The sequence below is a fragment of the Arachis stenosperma genome, chromosome 5, assembly GCF_014773155.1.
Source record: "Arachis stenosperma cultivar V10309 chromosome 5, arast.V10309.gnm1.PFL2, whole genome shotgun sequence".
Classification (NCBI taxonomy): domain Eukaryota; kingdom Viridiplantae; phylum Streptophyta; class Magnoliopsida; order Fabales; family Fabaceae; genus Arachis; species Arachis stenosperma.
The window spans coordinates 90,402,258-90,409,359 of record NC_080381.1 but is presented as its reverse complement, the minus strand read 5'-3'; positions in this window follow the sequence as shown (position 1 = coordinate 90,409,359).

Below are 7,102 nucleotides of genomic sequence, written 5' to 3'. Positions count from 1 at the left end.
ACAGAGGAGATGCAAGGAAGGTCCTAGGTAACTTTACTAAACCTACTTCTGATTTCTTTGGGCTTAGCATCTCTATACCTGCCATCAGTGCAAATAATTTTGAGCTGAAGCCTCAACTGGTCACTTTAGTTCAACAAAACTGCGAGTTTCATGGACTTCCATAGGAAGATCCCAACAGATTCATCTCGGATTTCTTGTAGATATATGATACTGTCAAGACTAATGGAGTGGATCCAGAGATTTACAAGCTTATGCTTTTCCCCTTTGCTGTAAGGGACAGAGCTAGGTTGTGGCTGGATTTTCATCCTAAGGAAAGCCTAGACTCTTGGGAGAAGGTGGTCAATGCATTCTTGACCAATTCTTTCCACCTTAGAAGCTGAGCAAGCTTAGGATAGAAGTTCAAACCTTTAGACAAAAAGAGTGTGAATCCCTCTATGAAGTCTGGGAGAGGTTGATGTCTGCACATCATGTACCCTTTTTCTTATCTAAAATGGCCATAAAAAGAGCATAATCTCATTGAATCAATGCAATTTCATGAACCAAATGATATATATTATGGTACTTTGCTTTAAAATGGGATTGTGTTTAATTTCAGGTGAAAAGAGAAACAAAAGGGGAAGAAAACAACAAATAAAGTTAGGAGTGTGAAGTTGGGCATGCCACTTGAAGCCCTGGGCGTGGCACGCCAAGCTTTTGAAGCAAATCTCAAAGAGGGAATGCCACTTGGTGCTTGATGCCAGGGCATCTAGGCCAGTTTAACTGACCTTTTCTTTACTGTTTTAGCGTAGTTTCATGCATTTTCTTAGTGAAATAAGGCAAGTTTTGGATGAAAATACACTCACACCTTGATTCAAGCAACTATTGTGAACTTTGCATGATTTCATGAGAATTTTACTAGAATTGCATGATAAATTGATGATGCATAATCTCATGACTGTGGCTAGATCTTTGATGCACTTTAATTGCTTGATTTCAGGGCAAAGGAAGCAAGGAAGAACCACGTTAGTATTCACGTTAACCTAGTTAACCTGAACACTAACGTGGAATGGTAAAAAGCTTGAAATGTTAATGGGAAAAGTGATCACCAATAACGCCTGTGAAGCCATCCATAGCTCACGTTACTTGCCACGTTAACTAAGTTAACGTAGTAGTTAATGTAGAAGAAAAAGAGAACTCCAACGTTAAGAGAAAATGGGAACACTAATAATGTTTTTCTCCAACGTTAGTGGTAAAAGTGAACACCACTAATGTTGAGAAACTGGGCAATGATCCACGTTAAGAGTCACGTTAACTTAGTTAACGTGAACTCTAACGTGGAAGAGAAGAACAAAAGCCAACGTTAGTGACACTCACTTTTGTCACTAACGTTGGACCAACTAGCATTGCCTACGTTAACTTTCACGTTAAGACCATTAAAGTGAAAGTTAACGTGGAGTTGAGATCAAAGAGCCAACATTAGTGACACTTACTTTTGTCACTAACGTTGGAAGATGGCATCACTACTATGTTAAGAGCCACGTTAACTTAGTTTACGTGAGTTATAACGTAGAGAGTTTGGGCATTTGGAGCGTTAGTGACAAAGATAAGTGTCACTAACGCTCTCGAAGGTGAGACACACCCACGTTAAGAGTCACGTTAGCTACACTAACGTGAACTCAAACGTAGGAACAAAAGGCACCAATTAACGTTAATGGGAAAAGTGATTCCCAATAACGCTTGAGAAGGGGTAAAAGCCAACGTTATTGGGAAAAGTGAATCCCAATTATGTTGGCCAAAAATTGAGAAGGCAACGTTAGTGGTCACTTTAAGATCACTAACGTTGGAGTTAACGTGGGTACATGAGGGTGGAACGTTAGTGGAAAAAGTTAATGCCACTAACATTCTCGAACCCACAATGGCACTCAACGATAATCTCACTAAATGCCCAAGCCTAATTCATATTTCTCTGCAAGCTGGGCCCACTAAAAATGAGAACTGCTTCAACTCAAGATCCAGAGCCCACATCTAAGACTTGAAGAACTCACTAGAAGATCAAGAGGAGTAATATATATAGGAGTAGTTTTGAACTATAGAGAAGCTTGGCACTTTTGGGAATTACTTTTTGTATATTTACTTTTCTATATAAACCCCTTCACACAACCTCTTTCTATATAAACCCCTTCACACAACCTCTCCGTACACACTTCAAATTCTCACCCTTCCCACTCCCTTCTTTCGGGCATACACACATCATCCTCCACCAAAGGCTTCACATACACCCTCCTAGCCATCTTGAGAATAGCCAACACATCAACAATCTTACATGGCATCATCAAGCTCCACGAGACAAAAAGGGAAGGAACCCATAGAGAGCATCCTCCTTTTGATGAAGGGCGACTTAGAACCTTTCATCATGCACTCCAATATAGGTGGATGGCTGATAAAGAAATTATTTATGAACTAGGCTTTCAAGTCACAAAAGCCGAGTGTCCAAAAATCACAAAGAAGGTGGAACAACGCCGATGGGAGCTCCTCACCAATCCGATCACAAGGGTGAATGCAACTCTAGTAAGAGAGTTCTATGCAAATGCAGTTAGACAAGACAAGGCGGATGACTCATACACAAGTTTTGTGAGAGGGGTCATGGTGGATTTTAGTCCCATGACTATCATGAGAGTGTTGAAATTGAGAAGCATACCCTATGAAGAGGAGAGCTATCACTCGAGAATGGACAAAAACCCCAATTATGACCAGATTAAACAGGATATATGTGTGCAAGGAGCAGATTGGGAAAGAGGCCCCAAGAGGAAGCCCAAATTTATAAAAAGAGGAGATCTCCTCCCTGAGGCTAAAGGTTGGTTCGAAATTGTAAGGAGATCCATCCTCCCAGCCGAAAACAACTCAGAGGTAAACCTCAAGAGAGCAACGATGGTGCAATGTCTAATGAAGGGAGGAGAGATCAAGGCTCATGAACTCAATGCCCAAGGCATTCAAAAGCTTGCTGAGAAGAGCGATTCTGGCAGAAAGTTGGGTTATCCCAGTACTACTTTTCGTCTTTGCAAACTGGCTAGGGTGATATTTGAGGATGAAAACCCCGAGTGGATAAAGGTTGGTATTCCAATCACTTATCGTCGGATGCATGCTGCTGCAGCTCCACTACCTCCACGAAGGGTACGAAAGAGGCCAGCCCATCAAGCTGAAGAAGAACAACATCCACAGGAGCAAACCCCAGCCACCTTAAGCATGCACCAATTGCAAGAGGCTATTGATACCTTATCTAGGCAATGCATGGAAAATCAAGGGGGACAAAGGGAGTTTCAAATGCAATTAATAGACCGCCAAGAAGGATCACTCTCTAGATGGATGAATCAGCAAGGGGAATGGCAAAAATAATTGATGGACCAGCAAATGGAACAAGGAAGACAATGGAGTGAATCCTTCCATAACCTGAATCAGAAGCAAGATCAACAACAAGAAGCCATCCAAAGGCTAACCAACATCCAAGCACATCAAGGTGCACACATCCATGAGATGCATCAGAAACAGAGAGAACAAGCAGAATTTTTTTATGAATACAGAACATTTTCGGAAGGTGTCTACATGAGTGAGACTGGGTATCATGTGAATACCCAAGCCAGGCTGGGGTACCTAGTCGGACAACTACCTGTTTTGCATCCTAGGATAACAAAATATGAAGATGTAAAGGATGAGTTAGCACGAGTGGAGCGCGAAAGGGTAGAACGAAGTCATGAATCAATAAGGAAGACACTAGAGGATTGAAAGATAGCCAGAATGAATCGGATGAGAGGAAGCACAAGCGGACAAAGTAAACTTAAAGAGGGCAAGGAAGCAGAAGAGCATGAGCATGCCAACAAGTGAAAGGTGGTGAAGTTCCTTCTTAGTTTACCTTTTTCAAATCTTTAAATAAGGAAAATCATGTATGAAATAGAACATGCTTCCATGAGTAGTTTAGGACTTTCAATTCTGCATTTAAGTTTCGTTGCTCAGGTTAAATATGTTAGCTTAATGTCTTGAGTGTTCACTTTCACCTTTCTTACTTGTATGCTTGTTCTTTAAGTTAATCAAAAAGAAAATGTTATGAAAAGAACAACAGTGGAGTTATTTTGTGAAGTGCATTCTGAATGTTTGTGGTAGGATAATTAGTAAGCTAAGTTGGTTCACCAAATAAGGAAAGAAAGCAACTATCTATCCTAAGTCCTATGTTTGAGACACATCCTTTGAGACTAACTAAACAATAAGATCCCAATAAGAAAAGAGAAAGAGCAATAAAAGTGAAAAAGAAAGGAACACAATAAGAAACAATGCTAGGCACCAAAGGTTTCAAAATTGAGGCATGTGTCTGTGGTGTTTATGTACAAGGGATATACTTGGATGAGTAAGCTCTCAAGGTTGCCTTATCACTTGGTAACTTGGATTAACTAATCCGGGATTATTAGCTGAAAGTCCACTATCAAGAGTAACCTTTGCTACAGAACACTTAGTAACCCAAAGAGGTGCTAGACACCAAGGTCTCAAGAAAGGAAAAATAACAAACCATGTGCCTGTGGTGTGCATGTATGAGGGAAAGAGACTTGAGGGAGTAAGTCCTTAGGGGTGTCTTAACATCTAGCACCTTAAACCAACTGGTTTGGGAGTGTTGGCTGAAAGCTTATCATAAAGAGTCGCCTTCTTACAAAGCACTTAGCAAAAAGAAAAATAAACTTTGAAAAAGAAGGAAGGATCAATAAGAAAGAAGTTTCAAAGGATGCAATCAAGAAAGTGACTAAGGAGTTGATAAAGGCTTGAAACCTAAAGGGGAGGAACCTAAGTTGCTATGCATGAAACCCCATAAACCAGGAATTCTACTTCTATTTTATCTTCTTGTTCTTTCATTTCATTCTTCTTATGCTTCAGTACTTGCTTAGGGACAAGCAAGCTTTAAGTTTGGTGTTGTGATGCTAGGGCATCTAGGCCAGTTTTACTGACCTTTTCTTTACTATTTTAGGGTAGTTTCATGCATTTTCTTAGTGAATAAGGCAAGTTTTGGATGAAAATACACTCACACCTTGATTCAAGAAACTACTGTGAACTTTGCATGATTTCACGAGAATTTTGCTAGAATTGCATGATAAATTGATGATTCATAATCTCATGACTGTGGCTAGAACTTTGATGCACTTTAATTGATTGATTTCAGGGCAAAGGAAGCAAGAAAGAACCACGTTAGTATTCACGTTAACCTAGTTAACGTGAACACTAACGTGGAATGGTAAAAAGCTTGCAACGTTAATGAGAAAAGTGATCACCAATAACGGCTCCATCCATAGCTCACATTACTTGCCACGTTAACTAAGTTAATGTGGTAGTTAACGTAGAAGAAAAAGAAAACTCCAACGTTAAGAGAAAACGTGAACACCAATAACGTTTTTCTCCAATGTTAGTGATAAAAGTGAACACCACTAATGTTCAGAAACTAGGCAATGATCCACGTTAAGAGTCACGTTAACTAAACTCTAACGTGAAAGAGAATAACAAAAGCCAACATTAGTGACACTCACTTTTGTCACTAACGTTGGACCAACTAGCATTGCCTACGTTAACTTTCACGTTAAGACCACTAAAGTGAAAGTTAACGTGGAGTTGAGATCAAAGAGCCAACGTTAGTAACACTCACTTTTGTCACTAACGTTGGAAGATGGCATCACTACTACGTTAAGAGCCACGTTAACTTAGTTAACGTGAGTTCTAACATAGAGAGTTTGGGCATTTGGAGCATTAGTGACAAAGATGAGTGTCACTAACGCTCTCGAAGGTGAGACACACCCACGTTAAGAGTCACGTTAGCTACACTAACGTGAACTCTAACGTAGGAACAAAAGGCACCAAGCAACGTTAATGAGAAAAGTGATTCCCAATAACGCTTGCAAAGGGGTAAAAGCCAACGTTATTGGGAAAAGTGAGTCCCAATAACGTTGGCCAAAAATTGAGAAGGCAACGTTAGTGGCCACGTTAAGACCACTAACGTTGGAGTTAACGTGGGTACATGAGGGTGGAATGTTAGTGAAAAAAGTGAATGCCACTAACGTTCTCGAACCCACAATGGCACTCAACGATAATCTCACTAAATGCCCAAGCCTAATTCATATTTCTCTGCAAGCTGGGCCCACTAAAGATGAGAACTGCTTCAACTCAAGATCCAGAGCCCACATCCAAGACTTGAAGAACTCACTAGAAGATCAAGAGGAGTAGTATATATAGGAGTAGTTTTGAACTATAGAGAAGCTTGGCACTTTTGGGAATTACTCTTTGTATATTTACTTTTCTGCACTTTTAGCATGGATTCTTCTTTTCTGCCATTCTTCATTTCTAGAGTTATGAACAACTAAACCCCTTTCATTGGGTTAGGGAGCTCTGTTGTAATTTGATGTATCAATTATAGTTTTCATTCATTCTTCTTCTTTCTTTTCTCTTGATCTTACTAGAAAGCTTTCGATCTTAATTCAATTAGTTAGTTGTCTTGGAAAAGAAACTCTCCAAAATTGGATCTCCTTTGAGCCTTGGAAAAGGGATGAGGAGATCATGCTAGAAATGCTTTCTCAAGTTGGACCAAATTGGGATTTGGGCGGATATAGTGACATGTAATCCTCCCAACACTTTGATTTGGAAATACATGTGGTATAATCAGTGACCACACTTCATCTCTTCCCATGAGCAATTAAATCAAGGAATTGGGCAATTGTTCAAGCTTAGAGAGATTGGATTGCCAAAGAATTGGGATCCAATCACTTAAGATTGCCAAGGAATTGGGATCCAATCACTTAAGATTGCCAAGGAGATCAATGAATGCATTGATTGAGGAAAAGATGAGAATGAACTTGATCCGGAGAATGCAACATCTCCTGAACCCAATGATTACCCCATTTCTGATCTTACCCATTCTCTTTACTTTCTGTCATTTATTTTCATGCTCATTACCCCAATTCCCCATTTAAGATTCTGCACTTTAATTTCTGTTATTTACTTCCAGTCATTTAATTTTTTGCAAGTTCCTAATCTAAATTCTGTTTAGCTCAACTAGCATATTCTTCTAACTAAAGTTGCTTGACCAATCAATCCTTGTGGG